Source organism: Carcharodon carcharias, chromosome 6 (assembly GCF_017639515.1).
Source record: "Carcharodon carcharias isolate sCarCar2 chromosome 6, sCarCar2.pri, whole genome shotgun sequence".
In the NCBI taxonomy this organism is placed as follows: domain Eukaryota; kingdom Metazoa; phylum Chordata; class Chondrichthyes; order Lamniformes; family Lamnidae; genus Carcharodon; species Carcharodon carcharias.
In genome coordinates this window covers 35,758,196-35,775,809 of record NC_054472.1, presented here as the reverse complement: position 1 = coordinate 35,775,809, position 17,614 = coordinate 35,758,196, and positions in this window count along the sequence as shown.

Genomic DNA, 17,614 nt, shown 5'->3' with positions numbered 1-17,614 from the left:
GTATATTCCCATTTATTGTGTAATCCCTGTAACTGTTTGACCTCCCTAAATGTATGACCTCACACTTCTCTATGTTAAAATCCATCTGCCACTTTACCACCCACTCCACCAACCCATCTATATGATTATGGCTATCCTCTACACTATCCACTACTCAGGGTCTAGATTTGGCAGTACCATTCTTATTTTTGTAGGGGACATGTCTACTTTGTACAATTAGGATCTCGCTTTTTAGTGATAAAAACAAAAAAACTGCAGATGCTGGAAATCCAAAACAAAAACAGAATTACCTGGAAAAACTCAGCAGCATCGGCGGAGAAGGAAAGAGTTGACGTTTCGAGTCCTCGTGACCCTTCGACAGAACTTGAGTTCGAGTCCAAGAAAGAGTTGAAATATATCTTTATCGTGATCTTTATCTTTATATGTCGTTATCTTGACTCCCTTCTCTCTCCCCTTGTCCAGTCCCTTCCCACCTACATCCATGATTCCTCTGACATCTTACGTCACATCAACAATTTCCAGTTCCCTGGCCCCAACCGCTTCCTCTTCACCATGGACGTCCAATCCCTCTACATCTCCATCCCCCACCAGGATGGTCTGAGGGCCCTTAGCTTCTTCCTCGAACAGAGGCCCGAACAATCCCCATCCACCACTACTCTCCTCCGTCTGGCTGAACTTGTTCTCACGCTGAACAATTTCTCCTTCAACTCCTCTCACTTCCTCCAAATAAAAGGTGTGGCTATGGGTACCCGCATGGGTCCCAGCTATGCCTGTCTCTTTATGGGGTATGTGGAACATTCCTTGTTGCAGTCCTACTCCAGCCCCCTTCCACAACTCTTTCTCCAGTACATCGATGATTACTTCGGTGCCGCTTCATGCTCTCGTCGGGACTTGGAAAAATTTATTAATTTTGCTTCCAATCTCCACCCCTCCATCATTTTCATGTGGTCTATCTCTGACACTTCCCTTCCCATCCTTGACCTCTCTGTCTCAATCTCTGGTGATAGACTGTCCACCAATATCCATTACAAACCCACCGACTCCCACAGTTACCTTGACTACAGCTCCTCACACCCCGCTTCCTGTAAGGACTCCATCCCATTCTCTCAGTTCCTTCGCCTCCGTCGCATCTGTTCTGATGATGCCACCTTCAAAAACAGTTCCTCTGACATGTCCTCCTTCTTCCTTAACCGAGGTTTTCCACCCACAGGGCCCTCAACCGTGTCCGGCCCATCTCCCGCGCATCCGCCCTCACACCTTCTCCTCCCTCCCAGAAATATGATAGGGTCCCCCTTGTCCTCACTTATCACCCCACCAGCCTCCGCATTTAAAGGATCATCCTCCGCCATTTCCGCCAACTCCAGCATGATGCCACCACCAAACACATCTTCCCTTCACCCCCCCCCCCATCGGCATTTCGTAGGGATCACTCCCTCCGGGACACCCTGGTCCACTCCTCCATCACCCCCTACTCCTCAACCCCCTCCTATGGCACCACCCCATGCCCACGCAAAAGATGCAACACCTGCCCCTTCACTTCCTCTCTCCTCACCGTCCAAGGGCCCAAACACTCCTTTCAAGTGAAGCAGCATTTCACTTGCATTTCCCCCAACTTAGTCTACTGCATTCATTGCTCCCAATGCGGTCTCCTCTACATTGGAGAGACCAAACCTAAACTGGGCGACCGCTTTGCAGAACACCTGCGGTCTGTCCGTAAGAATAACCCAAACCTCCCTGTCGCTTGCCATTTTAACACTCCACCCTGCTCTCTTGCCCACATGTCTGTCCTTGGCTTGCTGCATTGTTCCAGTGAAGCCCAACGCAAACTGGAGGAACAACACCTCATCTTCCGACTAGGCACTTTACAGCCTTCTGGACTGAATATTGAATTCAACAACTTTAGGTCGTGAGGTCCCTCCCCCATCCCCACCCCCTTTCTGTTTCCCCCTTCCTTTTTTTTCCAATAAATTATATAGATTTTTCTTTTCCCACCTATTTCCATTATTTTTAAATATCTTAAAATCTTTTATGCTCTCCCCACCCCCACTAGAGCTATACCTTGAGCGCCCTACCATCCATTCTTAATTAGCACATTCGTTTAGATAATATCACCAACTTTAACACCTATGTGTTCTTTTGTTCTATTGTTGTTGACATCTTTTGATGATCTGCTTCTATCACTGCTTGTTTGTCCCTACAACCACAGCCCCCCCCACCTCCACCTCTCTCTCTCTCTCTCCGCACCCCCCCCCCACACACCTTAAACCAGCTTATATTTCAACTCTCTCTTGGACTCGAACTCAAGTTCTGTCGAAGGGTCATGAGGACTCAAAACATCAACTCTTTTCTTCTCCGCCAATGCTGCCAGACTTGCTGAGTTTTTCCAGGTAATTCTGTTTTTGTCTCGCTTTTTAGTGCTTCACTCTGGTTTTCCACTGTTTTATCTTTCAGCAGTGCTGTCCAGTCCACCTCAGCCAAATCCCTTCTCACTTCTGCAAAACTTGCCTTCCCCCAGTTCAAGACTTTTACTCCTGCCTTATCTTTTTCCTTTTCCATGGTAATGTTAAATCTAACTGAATTGTGATCACTGTCCCTGATATGGTTGCCAACTGTCACTTCACCCACTTACCCTTCTTCGTTCCCCAAGACTAGGTCTAGAATTGCATCTCCTGTCATTGGGTTTGTCACTAGTTGGTTGAAAAAATTTTCCTGAACACACTGCATGAATTTTTCCCCCTCAGTGCCCCTTATATTGTTTGAATCCCAGTTGATATTAGAATAGTTGAAGTTTCCTACTACTATTGCCCTCTTGTTCTTACAAGCAGAAATTTGCCTACATATTAGTTCTTCTATCTCCCTTTCACTATTTGGGGGTCTGTAGTATACTCCCAGTAGTGGGACTGCCCCTTTTTTATTTCTAAGCTCAATCCATAAAGTCTCATTTGTTGACCAGTTTAGTATATCATCCCTTCTCACAACCGGAATTGATTCTTTAACCATTAGTGTCCCCCCCACCCCGCCCCCACCACCACCTCCTTTTTTATCTCCTACTCTATTGTGTCTGAAGACTCTATAACCAGGGATATTAAGCTGCCAATTTTGTCCCTCCTTTAGCCAGGTCTCTGTTATAGCAATGACATCCTACTGCCATATGTCTACTTGTACCCTTAACTCATCTACCTTGTTTGTAATACTCCTTGCATTGAAGTATAAACAGTTTAACCCCAGCAATTTCCCTTGCTGGACACTTTGTAAACTTTGTTTCTCCTGTAACTCCATGTCTACCACAACGTCCTTAGCTAATGTTCTACCTCAAGTTTGCTGACCTGAATCTGACCTATCTGACCCTACTCCTGGGATCCCATCCCCCTGCCACACTATTTTAAATACTCCCCAGTAGAACTAGCAAAAGCCCCCACAAGGACACTGGTCCCAGCTCTGCCTGGGTGCAGCCCGTCCGGTTTGTGCAGGTCCCACCTTCCCTAGAACCGGTCCCAGTGCCTCAAGATTCTGAATCCCTCCCGGCTACACCATCTCTCCAGCCATGTGTTCATTTGATCTATCCTCTTATTCCTGCTCTGGTCAGCATGTGGAACTGGGAGTAATCCTAGGCTTTGGCACCAAGGGAGACAACATACCATCCTTGATTCACGTTTGCGGCCACAGAAGCATCTGTCAGTGCCCCGAACTATTGAATCCCCTATCACAATAGCCCTGCCACTTGTTTTCCTCCAGCCCCTCTAAGCAACAGAGCCATCCACGGTGCCATGAACTTGGCTGTTGCTGCTCTCCCCTGAGAGGCCATCCTCCCCAACAGTATCCAAAACGGTATATCTGTTAGATAGGGGGATGACCACAGGGGACTCCTGCACTACCTTCCTGAGTCTTTTCCTGTTCCTGATGGTAACCCATTCCCTTTCTGCCTGTGTGATCTTCACCTGTGGTGTGACCACCTTGCTAAACGTGCTTTCCATGACTTGCTCAGCATCGTGGATGCTTCCCAATGAGTCCACCTGCAGCTCCAGCTCCGAAATCCGGTTAGCTAGAAGCTGCATTTGGACACACCTTCTGCACACATGGTCACCAGGGTCGCTGGAGGCATCCCTCATTTCCCACATCCTGCAGGAGGAGCATATCACGGGTCTGAGTTCTCCTGCCATGACGTCCCTCTCGATTAAGCTAGTTACTCCCTTAAAAAATATGCTAGCTTGGGGACCTTGTTTCTTGACTAATTATACATGTACAGTACTACTCTATACGTTTTTGTAGCTCCAATGCAGTATTAAGCAAAGAATTACTTTAATAGATTGAAAAAAAAATGTTAAAGATGTATACCATTTCTTGGAGATGTAGGATCTATGGAGGCCCAGATACAATCAACGAATCTTTATTGATTTACCTTTTTTTTAATCTACACTTTAACTTGGCCAAGTTGAACATTTGATACTCTAAAGTTTTATTTTTCTGCGTGCTTGGGGTTTGAGTGTGTGTTTGCACATGTTAGTGGGAAGTAGGATTTATTTATACATCTTTAACATTTTTAATATTTTACCTGGGTGGGTTTTGGCACAATAAAACTAACCCTTTATGTGTTTAACTCAAAAACACTTGTCTGGCTTAATTCTTACAAAGCATGCCTAGTCAAGCACATACTGAATTTGCATTACAACATCCTTTTTAAAGTTCAAAACCTCTGCTAGAACCAAACGTGGTGTGGGAAAAAGAGGAAAATCACTCCATCCTCACCTTGTTGTAACAAGTTCCTAAATCATATTGGAATTGATAATAATATAACAGACAGCTCTTCTGAATGACTTCCTTTTGCGCCCTATGATTCGGTGATGAATTTTCAAATTTAGAAATGACATATAAGTTATGCCAACTTGCTGTTCCCACTTATGTTCATGTCCACAAGTCAGTGAGAGAGCTGCTTAACTCCAGTAATGCACGTGGGGAGGAACTGGACTTGGCACTCAATATAGTGGCTTTGTGAGTATATTGTGTTTGAACTTGTTTACTATGGAAGGGATTTTCCGCTAATTGCACTAAGTGTGTTAGCAAGTGTCACAAGTGGTGTTTTTCCCGTTGGTGTGCCCTGTTGTCCGCTTCCCGTCACATTAATTATGCACCTGCAGGAAGCAAGCCAGGTCACGGACGGGCAGCCTCTGAATCACCCACCCTGCCATGAGCTCACCACCCCTTCATCTGAGTGCTACATTTAAATGGCACCCGTGCACAGCATTTTTAATGTCTGCAGCCCAGGACTGCTCTGTGGAAGAAGTGGAATAGATTTTTACATCCCACAGGTGGGAGCGTGCCCCACCACTTGGGCATAAAATAGCGTGCAATGATGTCAGGTAAGTGTCCCGACGGCATCGCGTACTGGCATGATATTTCGGTCAGCGGGCACGTGCAAGAGTCATCAGCGCGCCTGCCAACAATTAAGAGGCCTATTAAGGCCATTAAAGTTTTAATTAACAGTGATTTTTCGCTGCCCCTCCAACAGTTGGCATGTGGGCGAATCTCCCAGGCGGCCTTTGCATTTTTGAGAAAACCTCATCCACAGGTGGGATGAGGTTTCTAACATTAATTTTATAAAACGTTTTGACATAATTATGCTTGACAGGGGAGGCGATGGTGTAGTGGTATTGTCGCTTGGCTAGTAATCCAGAGCCTGGGAACCTAGGCTCAAATCCTGCCAGGGCAGGATGGTGGAATTTGAATTCAAAAAAATTTTGGAATTAAAAGTCTAATGATGACCATTAAACCATTGTTGATTGGTATAAAAACCCATCCGGTTCACTAATGTCCTTTAGGGAAGGAAATCTGTCGTCCTTACCTGGTCTGGCCTACATGTCACTTAGGACCCACAGCAATGTAGTTGACTCTTAAATGCCTTCTGAACAAAGGCAATTAGGGGTGGGCAATAAAATGCTGGCCTAGCCAGCGACACCCACATCCCATGAATGAATAATAAGTAAATATGTTTCTGCTCATGTGAGTGAGTCCGATGTGGGGACATTATTTTCCGATTTTCAAAACCTTTATTTTTGATTTTAAAACTTTTCAGCTCCCTGAGGCTTCAGGGAGCTTTCAATGTGCACTTCCCTGAATATACACACACTTCAGGGAGCTTTCAGTGTGCACTCCCCTGCATATACATACACTTCAGGGAGCTTTCAATGTGCGCTTCCCTGAATATACACACACTTCAGGGAGCTTTCAGTGTGCACTCCCCTGCACATACATACACTTCAGGGAGCTTTCAATGTGCGCTTCCCTGAACATACACATACTTCAGGGAGCTTTCAGTGTGCGCTCCCCTGAATATACACACACTTCAGGGAGCTTTCAATGTGCGCTTCCCTGAATATACACACACTTCAGGGAGCTTTCAGTGTGCACTCCCCTGCACATACATACACTTCAGGGAGCTTTCAATGTGCGCTTCCCTGAACATACACATACTTCAGGGAGCTTTCAGTGTGTGCTCCCCTGAATATACACACACTTCAGGGAGCTTTCAATGTGTGCTTCCCTGAATATACACACACTTCAGGGAGCTTTCAGTGTGCGCTCCCCTGAATATACACACACTTCAGGGAGCTTTCAGTGTGCGCTCCCCTGAATATACATACACTTCAGGGAGCTTTCAATGTGTGCTTCCCTGAATATACACATACTTCAGGGAGCTTTCAGTGTGTGCTCCCCTGAATATACACACACTTCAGGGAGCTTTCAGTGTGCGCTCCCCTGAATATACACACTTCTGCGCTCAGCCTCCTCCCGCCCCCGCCCACGCCCTAGCAGCTCTCCGTTAATTGGCTGGCCAGCATGAAATTGCGGTCGGAGGCCGATTGCGGGTGGCGGACGGTTTCCCAGCCGTTCCTGGGTCTGCCCGCCATGCCCGCCTGATGACCTGAAAATCCTGGCCATAGCTCCCAAAGGGCAGAAGCATGCTGCTCCAAAACTCAGTGACTTCTCACTGGAAGGCCTGCAGGATGCAGTCGAGCTCACCACAACGTCCTCTATCCCCATGACGGCTGGAGAAGGTCAGTCAATCTTACCACTCCAGCTTGGCAGGCGCCGGCAGTGCAGGTCAGTGCCAATGCAACACAGGTGAAGTTAACCATCCAGTGTGGAAAGAGGATGAATGATCTGATCCATGCCGCCAGGGTAAGTCAACCATCTCATCACTCTCAACTCACACTCACCAGCCCATCACACATTCACTGGCATCTCACATGCTGTCAGCTCAAGGTACATCACCACTCACTCTCTCACACACAATTTTACATATCCACCTGGCCTCATATCCTCTGCAGTTTGTGTCCTCATCCCATCCATGGCTGCACTCACCACCCACATTTGGCAGGCATCTTTATCATCTGCCCTGACATGTGTCCTACTCATACTCTCCATCTGTCTTTATGCAGGAGGAGTTCACACACAATCGAAGGTCGAGGTCTCAGACTGGGGGTGGAGTGGCTGAAATCAAGGTCCTCACTTCCTGCAGGATTACAGCCATTGAGCTGGCTGGAGAGGACATGCACTGCATCGATGATGAGGTGGTCAGCACACACCCAAATGAGGATTTTGCACCAGTTTATTCCCCATACACTTATACCGTGAGTGCATTGTCCTGTTTTAGAGTCACTATCATGCACTAATTATCTCTCCTTTCTTTCATAGGCACCTCTGAAAAGTGCCCAAGTATCCACAAGCCAGGCTCTCAGCTCCAGCCTCAACAACACCTCAGATGAGGAACCGGAGGAGAGCATAATCGAAGACTCATCACAGTGCTCACCCAGACCCTCTAGCAGCGCAGAGACACACACCTCAGTGGGACCTCGTTCTAGAGCAGCCTCAGGATCACAATCTGGTGAGTGCAGCAGGCAATCTGGTTCACAGCAGGCGGAGGCAGGGACATCCAAGATTGCCAGCACTTGGAGACTGCTGGAAGTCAAGAATCTGCTGAGTCCAAGTCAGATGACAAACCTCTGGACTCGGTCTTAAATCAGTTGGTGGAGCTACAGTGACAATCATGGAAATATCAGGAAGGGATGTCAGCTGTATTCCTCAGATTGCAACAGATGATGGAGGGGTCTGTCCACCTTCAGTCTGAGGTGATAGCGCCGGCATGCCAATGCACCGAGGTCAACACTGGTAGGATGACGGCTGCCATGGAGACCTTGGTCCAGAACATCAAACCTGCACTGGTACAGAGCAGCAATCCATCACTGTAGCCATTGGTGGCATCCATCAGTGGCTACACAAGAGGGGGTTGGGGCACCTAGAGCTCATTCCAGCTGCCCCTTCTCCTCAATGAGTCAGTCAGAGGCCCTCGGACACCCATAGGGAGGAGGAGCAGCAGGTTTACCTCCCCGGGCCACCCAAGTAACTCCAGGACTGTCCGGCTAATCCCAACCTCCTCTTCCTGTGACCCCACCACCTCCAATGCCACAGGGCGAGGAGGGTGTACCTGCCCATGGCAGGATGCCCAAAGCAGGCCGGGGTGCTCCAGGTCTCAGTACTACAGATGATGCCCGCCAAAATCAACACAGACAACAGGGCGTAACAGTCAGCAGGCTGCCTCCATCTCTGCTGTGGATATTGGGGATGCAACCGGATGTACCGGCAGGGTTAGGAAAAGTGAAAAAAAATTAGGAGCACAGTGGTGGCACGGGTGTTCACAACATGTACGTAATGTTCACAACTGTAAATGGAATTGTACCCATTTCACATCTCTTATGTATGCCTCCTTTTTATGATGAGCGGTGTTGCTGCCAATCAGGTGCCAATCAAGTCTCTCCTCCCACTTCGCTACCATGGGCCTCTAGTTTATGTAGTGTGCTTCCATATCACCACAGTGTGTGACTCTTTTTCAGATCATTCTCAACATCAATGATGCCTCAGACCTAATGTTAAGTGTGCCTGTGGAACAAACCTTGTTCACATGCTTTGTGGGGTCAGATCATGTTTATTCTTGATTGCGCTCTTGAAAGGTGAAGGTGCAGTGTACGAGGAGAGATGTGTAAACGCATGGAGAAGGGTCAGACATTGTACAACTCCATGTGCTCTCTGTCATCGGACAGGATTTTCATTCCATGGGCCCATACTCAGAGCTTGTGTGAGCTCCTGTCTGCCAACCGCATTTCCGACTTTCTGAGTGTACATCTGCTAAGCTGACCGATAAATGGGGACACCTTTAGCCACCTCAAGATGCCAAAGCTCTGCCCCTCAGCCACATTATTGCCCTGGCGTTTGAACCTACAGCCTTGATTGTTTCTCACCCTGTAATTATTTGGATTGTGGCTACAATGCTATTGTCACAATGTTGGGCTGCAGCGCTGTGCGTCCCATCACCTAAACATTCACTGTGACAGTGATGTGTATTGCAAATGGTGATATTTGGTGGCCAGTAGAGACTTTGAGCATGATCTGGAAGCTTATATTGTTGCTTTAGTCAATGCAGAGGGGAGCAATGGGATAGGACCAAGGATGCTGAAGCTGAAGTCTGCTCTTTATTAGCAACGACTCGTGACCTTGAGGACTTCATGGTGTCTGAGAATTTTGGAGTTTGCAAGGGCCAGAGCGGGCCATGAGGGTAGAATGTGTGTCTTAAAGAGGAGGCATTTTAACATGTGGCATGCAAGTGGTCAAAAGTCGTCATCCTCAGGTGGTCCACATGCAGAGTAAGGTGAGGATAAAAGCAGGTCAGCATCCCTAACTGAAAGTGCTGGATGTTAATATGATGGAGAAGAAGGTGACACAGAGGATTGAGTCACCTCGGAACAGATGCACATCCACGGAACATCACCGGCTGCTTTGGCCCAAGTGTCACCTATAAGTTTCACCATCGAGGTTACACAGAATGTGTTGTCTCGTTGCTGGAGATGGATCTCCTTGAGGAGCTTTGTCATATTGAAGATGTACAGCTACGAGTCCACTGAGGATAGTGGGACAGCTCCTGAGTCTTGTTGGCTGCTGCTGTGACTGGGATGCTGGAGAGACACTTGAAGAGGCAGCACCTCCTGACGTCTGATGCCGGGACTCCCTCCTCTGGTTAGCACCTCACCTCAGCAAGGTCACTGGTGTTAACGCTGGCCCATGTTGGAGGGCACTTGTTCAAGAGGGTACTCACTGCACCTCATCATCCTCCTCATGGAATCTGGTGGCAATGAGAGCCTCACATACATGCCTGCCTCATCTGGCATGTGGTATGGCCTCTTCCCCTCAGCCTCAGCTTCCTCCATCTCAATGCCCTCATTCCCCTTGATGTCCTCCTCATTAGAGGAGACGTGCAGCACCTCCATGTTGACATCCGGCAAGTCCTCCCCCCATTGCAGTGCCAGGTTGTGGAGTGTACAGTAGGACACCATGATCTGTGAGACCCTTTGGGGAGTGTACTGGATCTATCCAGGCATTGGAATCGCATTTTTAGGATCACTAGGGTGTGCTCCACCAATGTTCAGCTAGTGGCATGAGTCTTGTTGTACCTCCTCTCTGCAGGAGTCTAAGGTTACTGCACGGATGTCATTAGCCATGTCCTTTGCGGGCATCCTTTGTCATCAAGGAGCCAGACCTGGATCCTGTGTGGTCCCTCGGTGTCTGGGATCTGCAACCTACTCAAGATGTATGAGTCGTGGACGCTTTGTGAGTATCTGGCGCAAACCTGCATGATAAGTTTCTTGTGGTCGCAGACCAGCTGTACATTGAGCGAGTGGTAGCCTTTCCTGTTTATGTATTGGAGTGCCTGTAGCCAGGGAGCTTTTATAGGCACATGAACATAGCCAATGCAGCTGTGGGAATGTGGAAATTGCTGCAAAGCCCCGTGCTCTGGTGTCTTGGATTGCTTGATCTCTGTCAATGTTTATGTAATATTGGGCCTTGGCAAAATGGACATTTGTGACCTCCTGAATGCATTTGCGCATGGATGCTTGAGAGATCCCACAGAGGTCCCCAGTGGGGCTCTGGAATGAGCAACTGGTGTAGAAGTTGAGTGCGGCTGTTACTTTCAGAGCTATTCAGAGTCATCCCTCCCAGTCCCTGTGGGGCCAATTTCTGGAGAATGTTGCAAATATGAGTCACCAGATCCCTGGACATGGGGAGGCTTTGGCAACACTGGTTCTCATTCATCTGCAGTTAAGCCATTTGAGTTCTGTACACCCTGGTTCTTGCGAGCTGCCTACACACCATGTTTCTTTAAGCATCATCTTCTGTCTGGAGGGGGCACTGCTGGCCCTTGGTCTTGAGGGTTTGGCTCCTCCCTTTAGTGAGCTAGGCATCTCCATTGCAATCTTCTCCTTCTTCTGTGTGCGATTATGCAGGCAATGATAAATCCAGCCTCCATCTGCCTGATGGTCTCCTGTCTGCAGTATCGGCGAGAAACAGACAAGAATCAGCATTAGTCTCCAAAGGTCCCCTTTCTGTCAATGACTCGTCAGTGAATATGGGTTCAAAGACTTTGTTCCTGTGTCGGCAACAACTCGCCCCTGAAATGATGGCCGGTGTGGGGTGTGTATCAAGGTGCTCCTCCCCTCCTCGCTCTTTATGTGACCGACTGCTGTGAGATTGCTTTGGCCAGCCGCTTGACTGTGCTGCTTTCAGCCCAGGCTCTGGGATCATCATTCATTGCACTCTAAAACTACACTCTTTGGAATAAACATGAGGGTAAATGTTTTGTCAGGAAGTGAGATTATTTGAGGGCAGCTTGAGGCTTCTCTCCTGTGAACCATCCAGCGTCATGATTCTGACATGCTTCTGAAGGTCATCTAGTCACCCAGTTGCTATGGAGTTCATTCTTACTCTGAGGAATTTCCATGCTGTAAACAAGGGGTTGAAACAAGGAGACTGATTAGTGCCACTTTGCAGGATTAGTCTCCTTTGAAAGCACATCATTACTTCACTTTCTTGATTCCCTGTATTGTCATTGAAAGGCTCTTAACATGTCTCAGCTGTGCCTCTCTCCTCATTTGGGAATGCACAGTTCAGTTGGGTGCTCCTTTAACTGAACCCCTGCCTGCACACTCCTCAATGCATGCACCTCTCCTCCAATCGGCCCTCAGAGCTTCTCCCATTTTAATCTTGTACAGCGCCATCACTGCAGGTTAGAAGATGATAGTGCTGAGCTCTCACTGCCAGACCAGCTTGGACCCTCCCTGTGTGGGGATGGAAACCCCTCCCATCATCCAGGAGAAGCTTAATGTGCAGAGCTCTCAACCCTCCCTCTGTATTCCTTGATCCCATCGTGATTGTGGTGAATATCTGTTTGTCAGCCCTGAACATTTTTTAAAAGTTCATTTATGGGATATGGGCATCTGCTCCACCACCCACCCTCACCCCCACACCCACCCCCCCCACTCCCCACCCCTCCCCCCACACAACCCCCACAAACCCACCCCCCCCCCCCCCACAACAATGCAGCACTAACACTGCAGCTCATTAAAAGGCACCCTCGACTTACGGATTGTCTAGTAGGTATAGACTTGCGTCTGAACACGCTGTTACTGAGCCCTTGCCTTTGGAGTCACCAGTAAAGCGGCAGGTGCTGGAAGTTCAGTGTGAGGTACATGAAGGTCGGGTGGAGAATTAAGAAAATTCGCAAGGTGCACTTGGGCTTCATGAGTGAACAGATGCTTATAAGTGTTACTGCTTGTGTGTGTCAATGTTTGTAATAAAAATGTTGGGCCTCTGATTGCCAATTATTCCCAATTAGTTAACTTCAATTCTTTCTCAATCCAATCTCGCCTGACCTTATGGCTCAGGCCAGGTGAGATCCAGGCAGTGCAGCACGTCCCTGGGGCCCAGCATCAAAGGACAACAGAGTTGAATTGAAGGGGGCTATGCCCCTTTTTTATGGCGCATAAACCAGGTAAATTTAAAAGTCCATGAAATTTAAAGATCTTTGACAGGCCGGGGAGAAGGTAAATGTAGTAATTATGGTTTTGCTTAGTGTGTAAAGTACCTTTAAGAATAATATTTGTTCAGGAAGATCACATGATTTCTAATAACCAATAGGAGAGTAGGGTGGGCTACCTCAGCGGTAAGTGTAGAGATAAAGTTGGAGTTGAAAGTACATGTGTAGTTGCTGCTCAGTACATTGTAAATAAACTTAAAGTTTCCACCCAAGCAGCGTCTGTAGATCAACTCTACCATTAACAGCATAACTCGTCCACACTGGGTAGGGGGGGCGGGGGGGGGGGGTGGGGGGGTTGTGGAGGGCATGTGGCGGGGTGGGGGGTTCTTGGGGGGTGTGGTAATGAGCGATGGGCCCACCATCTCTCTTGGGAGGATGTGAGGAGTCCTGTGTGGCTGGGGGAAATCCCATGATTGGGGAGGTATGTCTCCTGGGGGTGGCGGGTGTGGGGGTAATCCCTTGGTTGGGGTAGTCGGGGTGGGGTGAGGTCCATTGGGGTGGTCAGGGTGGTGAGGGAATCCCGTGGGGAGGCGGGGTTAGATGGGGGGAGCCTGCTGTGGGGGGCCGGGGCTGTGGCGGGTTGTGTCGAAGGGGTGGGGAGGGATTTGCCTGGGTCTGTACAATAGTTACCCAGAAGTTACAAGTGATTTTAATCCTTCTAATGTTTTCTGGGTAATTATTGGTGTAACCCAATAGGAATCATCTGAAGATTGTGATTTAAATCGCATTTTCGATGGTTCCCAGTGCAGGGCAATTGCGCAAGGGAAGTTTGAACTTCTCGGCAATTGCCATGCAAACCTCACTTGGGAACATCCGAAGGGGATTCCCCAGTGCATCTTTGGGGTGCCCTCCCAATACGACGTGAGGGATCTTGGAAGTTATGGCCTATTATTTATCTTCTCGACAATTGCATTTATTGTTGGAGGCCTTCTGGAATTGCAGGAGTACCATGGCCCAGGGACCATAGCATGTGAGCTGATTTTATTATGCAGAAGTGCCTGGTGGCACTGGACAAAGGAGCCTGGGCTTGTATGTCCTTTTTTAGAAAACAAATGTCTTACTTTAAAAGCTCAATATGTCCATAAGTAATTTGGGGATAGGGTCCATTGTTATGACAAAGGCCACTGGTTGGCCAGTGGGACCCTTGATGGCCACGTGTGTACAGTTTATCACACCTTGCACTTGGGGGGTCCAGCGATGGCTCTGAATGCTTTGGCTCTCTCAGACTGACTGTCCAAATCCATGTGATTTTGGATGAATTGATTGGCCTTCCTGAAAAGGGCATCTGTTTTGATGCAGTGATGTGCCAGTCACACATGGCCCACTGGAATAAACTAGAGGCATAAGAATCAAGGTCCATGGTAACTCTCACCGTCACTGGTATCAGGTGATCACCAGCTCATTCTCCATCATGGCGCAAAGATCTGTAATGTCTTCTCAAGAGAGGTGAAGTTTTCAGTAACACCTGCAGGTCGCTCCTTTCTGTATGTAGATCCTTACCAGACAGTATCTTCTTCTCTGCGTTGGAGCCTGCTTGCAGTCTCCTATGTGGCCTTCTCCTGTTTCCCCACCCGAAAACTCCCTCTGCAGATGGTCATGAGGTTGCTGTTGTCCAGATCCCTCTGAGCCCTCTCAGGTTCTCCTCCTTGCTGGAGCACCCACCTCTTGAGTGGGCGATGCCCATGGCAGTTGAGCACTGCTGACCTGAAGGGCCACACTCCCAGACTCTTTCTCCAATTGCCCCAACCTAACACCTTTAGCTCCCTTTCAATGCACCCACTTGCCAGCAGCCAGATGGCACTGTGGAGGCTCAACCCCATGGCCCTGGCATCTGAACTCCTTATCTTGTCTCGCAATATGCCCTGGCTATGCTGCCCCAGCCTTCCTGTGAGGGCACACTGCCTCACCCGGCATCTGACAAATTGAGAAATGCTCTGCTGCTGCTTTAATTTATCTGCTGGGGCTACGGCACCTCATGGCACCCTGAACCTCTGGAAAATTAGGATGGGTCCATAAAATACTGGCCATTTGGCAGTTTAATTACCTTAACTACCTTTTAAATGCTCTTTGATTGAAACTGCCTGCCATTCCCTCTTGCCATGCCATCCACTGCTGATAAAACTCAGATCTGGCATGGTATCCCAACTCCACCCCATCACTTCCAAGGCTGTCTGCAAGGAGCTCCTGGCCCTTGTCTTCAAAAAGATTGATTAGGAACTGAAGGAGATATAATATAAAATAATCAAATCGCATAATACAACAAAATGATACTCGGATATTCTGTGTAACATGATTGGGTGGTTTTCAGAATAAATCTAATTAGTGTATCTGACATGTTCCAATGGTTTATGCACCCTGGTATCACTCCCTTTGTGGAATACCCTGTATTTCCATCCTGTTACAGTCAGGTTGTCAAAGAAGATTTGATGAACCAGTGTCTCTGGGGATTGTTGAATATTAAATTCACTACAGCATAATAATCGTCTGGCTGGTTTTGCAGACAGTGAATCAGCATTAACTTTCTGACAGATGGTGACATTCGTGATGTATTTGTCAGTTGCTGTGGAACAGGCAATGCTGATAATGCATAACTCAGGATGATAGTTATTGTGGTTGGGCGCAAGTTGGCAGCATACATCAGGCATCAGGGGTAGACATATTGTAACTAGTTGGATTCAAAGCTTTTACTCTGCCAGTTTCTGTTAAAAGGTGGACATTATGGATGCAATAGGACAAGCTTTTGTTCACTTCTACAGAAATGTCATTGTTATAGCAGGTGTTGGTACTCAGATGGATTAATTGTTCAAATTGATCATGGTATTATTTCTGACTTGAAGTCCAAGATGATGACAATAGAAATAAAAAAAAAAACTGCTGATGCTGGAAATCTAAAACAAAAACAGAATTACCTGGAAAAACTCAGCAGGTCTGGCAGCATCGGCGGAGAAGAAAAGAGTTGATGTTTCGAGTCCTCATGACCCTTCAACAGAACTAGGTGAATCCAAGGAGATGGGTGAAATATAAGCTGGTTTAAGGGTGGGGTTGGGTGGGTGGGGGGAGAGAAGAGGAGGGGGTGTGCGGTTGTAGGGACAAGCAAGCAGTGATAGGAGCAGATAATCAAAAGATGTCACAGACAAAAGAACAAAAGAACACAGAGGTGTTGAAGTTGGTGACATTATCTAAACGAAAGTGCTAATTAAGAATGGATGGTAGGGCACTCAGGGTATAGCTCTAGTGAGGGTGGGGGGGCATAAAAGACTTAAAAATGGTGAAGGATGATCCTTTGAAAGGATCAAAGGATCTCAAGACCTAAAGTTGTTGAATTCAATATTCACCCCCCCGGCGGCATTCCGTAGGGATCGTTCCCTCCGGGACACCTTCGTCCACTCCTCCATCACCCCCTACTCCTCAACCCCCACCTATGGCACCTCCCCATGCCCACGCAAAAGATGTAACACCTGCCCCTTCACTTCCTCTCTCCTCACCGTCCAAGGGCCCAAACACTCCTTTCAAGTGAGGCAGCATTTCACTTGCATTTCCCCCAACTTAGTCTACTGCATTCGTTGCTCCCAATGCGGTCTCTTCTACATTGGAGAGACTAAACAGAAACTGGACGACCGCTTTGCAGAACACCTTCGGTCTGTCCGCAAGAATGACCCAAACCTCCCTGTCGCTTGCCATTTTAACACTCCACCCTGCTCTCTTGCCCACATGTCTGTCCTTGGCTTGCTGCATTGTTCCACTGAAGCCCAACGCAAACTGGAGGAACAGCACCTCATCTTCCGACTAGGCTCTTTACAGTCTTCAGACTGAATATTGAATTCAACAACTTTAGGTCTTGAGCTCTCTCCTCCATCCCCACCCCCTTTCTGCCCCCTTCCTTTTGTTTTTTCCAATAATTTATATAGATTTTTCTTTTCCCACCTATTTCCATTATTTTTAAATCTTTTATGCCCCCCCACCCTCACTAGAGCTATACCTTGAGTGCCCTACCATCCATTCTTAATTAGCACATTCGTTTAGATAATATCATCAACTTCAACCCCTCTGTGTTCTTTTGTTCTTTTGTCTGTGACATGTTTTGATTATCTGCTCCTATCACTGCTTGCTTGTCCCTAAAACCACAGCCCCCCTCCACTTCTCTCCCCCCACCCAACCGCTCCCCTCCCCCTCAACCCAACCAACACCCCCACCTTAAACCAGCTTATATTTCACCCCTCTCCTTGGATTCACCTAGTTCTGTTGAAGGGTCATGAGGACTCGAAACGTCAACTCTTTTCTTCTCCGCCGATGCTGCCAGACCTGCTGAGTTTTTCCAGGTAATTCTGTTTTTGATGTCAATAGAAACTTGTTTTTGTCTTATGTCAGCTGGTTCACATTCCAAACTGGCATCTCGCTGGTTAAATGGTTGATGTTGCACTATTTCAGCAAGAATGATCATATCACCAGCTTAGCAGAAATCATAGGCACTAGTGAAATTGATGTGAGTTATAACCACTGATCCAGCAACTATTGACACTGTAATTCTATTCCTAACTGCATTGGAAAGTTTCGGAGCCATGGTCCATCCTTCATGAGCTTGCGACATGCTTTGAAATGTAGCTTTTGATTAGTTTCCAAAACAAATACTGTTAGTGATGTCATTGTACAATAGTTTAAATATTTGCTGGCTCTTTGCTGGTAAACTCAAGTTGG